This window comes from Triticum aestivum, chromosome 5A (genome assembly GCF_018294505.1).
Source record: "Triticum aestivum cultivar Chinese Spring chromosome 5A, IWGSC CS RefSeq v2.1, whole genome shotgun sequence".
Classification (NCBI taxonomy): domain Eukaryota; kingdom Viridiplantae; phylum Streptophyta; class Magnoliopsida; order Poales; family Poaceae; genus Triticum; species Triticum aestivum.
Genome location: NC_057806.1, coordinates 711,562,201 through 711,564,399, shown reverse-complemented (window position 1 = coordinate 711,564,399; position 2,199 = coordinate 711,562,201). Strand labels below are relative to the sequence as shown.

The 2,199-nt window shown below is 46.0% G+C and overlaps 1 non-coding gene across 1 annotated transcript; it reads right to left on the bottom strand.

Annotated features, from left to right (window-relative positions):
- Positions 1–423: 423 nt before the first annotated feature.
- LOC123109365 (small nucleolar RNA snoR100) lies at positions 424–534 on the bottom strand. The gene has a single exon (XR_006452599.1). It is a non-coding gene; the product is annotated as a small nucleolar RNA snoR100 (small nucleolar RNA).
- Positions 535–2,199: the final 1,665 nt, after the last annotated feature.

The following is a 2,199-nucleotide window of genomic DNA, read 5'->3' as shown; positions in this document are numbered from 1 at the left end:
CTCCCTCCTATCCCTCCATGAAATGGGCTAGGCCCATTCCCTTTCTCTTTTTATTTTGTTTTTCTTTTTCTTTGTGCCTATTTCTTGGCAATTCCTAAACGGCGCCTTAAGCGCCTGTTTTAGTTGTTTCGGCAATCAGGTGCATACCCGTTCCACCGCACTGGGCCGACCCATTTCTTTATTTTGTTTCTGTTTATAAAATGCAAAAAACCTCTACGCGTGGGTGAGATTCGGATATTTTGCAAATCTCTATGTCTCCCTCCTTGACTTGATCACGGATGGAGTTGAAGCGTGTCTTGATGTGTTGAACATAACGATTCAAAAATCTACTGCCCGTAGCTAACTACTAAGAAATTGATCATGGCCAGTACCAACCGAGGTGATTACTTAAAACTAAAGATGCTTTGGGGTAGTAATAAACAACCGTGTGGGTCGAATACAGGCCCGCGAGATCTAAGCCCAAGGGCGTCAGGGCGAGCAGACATGCAGACCAATTCAGTCAATCTCCGTATGCAACCGAAGTTCCCATCTCCCAATCACCGCATTGCGGGCCAGGTTGATTCAACTCACCTTGTGATGATCCCATCGGCAAAGAGCAAACCCGTCGGCGGCGTGTGGAGGCGTGCAGGGGCAGACGACATGCATGGGCGGCAACAACGCATTGAGGCCTGGACGACACACAACTCGCTTCGGGCGGTGGCAGCGCCTGAAGAGCAGGTGGCATGCGTGGGCTAGCGACTGTAGCCGAAGTATGGAGGAAGGGGTGGAGCCTCGGCTGCGGCTTCGGGGGATAATGGAAGTCGAGCGACGACGGGCATAGAAACCTAGGGGAGGCGCTGCGGGAGCCCGGGTCAGCGTGTTTTTTACGATGGACAATGTTAATTAATGTAATTTTGACTAGGTAATTGCCCGTGCGTTGCAACGGGGCATAGATATTCTAATGATTCAAAATCAGTGCGTCTAACATATAACGTTAGACTCCACATGCACATCCCGGTACTATACATGACTTGAGCATTTATTGTCATATTGCTAGCATGATGTTTTCATGGCTTGTCCATTTTGTGATGTCATTGCTACGCTAGATCATTGCACATCCCGGTACACCGCCAGAGGCATTCATATAGAGTCATATCTTTGTTCTAGTATCGATTTGTAAGTAAATAAAAGTGTGATGATCATCATTATTAGAGCATTGCCCTAGTGAGGAAAGGATGATGGAGGCTATGATTCCCCCACAAGTCGGGATGAGACTCCGGCCTTTAAAAATAAATATAAGAGGCCAAAGAAGCCCAAATAAAAAAGAGAGGCCAAAGAAGCCCACCAAAACAAAAAAAGGAAAAAAATGAGAGAAAAAGAGAGAAGGGGCAATGTTACTATCCTTTTGCCACACCTGTGCTTTAGAGTAGCACCATGTTCTTCATATAGAGAGTCTTTTGAGTTATCACTTTCATATACTAGTGGGAATTTTCATTATAGAACTTGGCTTGTATATTCCAAAGATGGGCTTCCTCAAATGCCCTAGGTCTTCCTGAGCAAGCAAGTTGGATGCACACCCACTTAGTTTCAGTTTGAGCTTTCATACACTTATAGCTCTAGTGCACCTGTTGCATGGCAATCCCTACTCCTCACATTGACATCAATTGATGGGCATCTCCATAGCCCGTTGATTAGGCGCGTCGATGTGATACTTTCTCCTTTTTTGCCTTCTTACACAAACCTCCATCATCATATTCTATTCCACCCATAGTGCTATGTCCATGGCTTGCGCTCATGTATTGCGTGAGGGTTGAAAAGGCTGAAGTGCGTTAAAAAGTATGAACCAATTTCTCAGCTTGTCATCGGGGTCGTGCATGATTTGAATGCTTTTTGTGGTGAATATAGAGCGACGGGTATGCGAGGGGAAACTGGATAGATATGGACCACGAAATTTTAGACATGGACCATGGTTTGGGAGCAGCCATTGGTGGTCTATCGATGGAAACTAACCACAAAATTTTAGGAGGGACAAAAACGACAGGAGGTGAGAACGGAAACTAAATGCGAGATTTTAGGAGGGACGGAAAAGACCTGCTATTAGGAAGGAAGGGACAGAAAAACTAGCGGGGAGGGGGAGGATGGACGAAGGACCACATGGAACGCGGTCAACCGGTAGGAAAAGGAACCTTACCAACGTTTTAGATGAGTAGAGAAGATGAT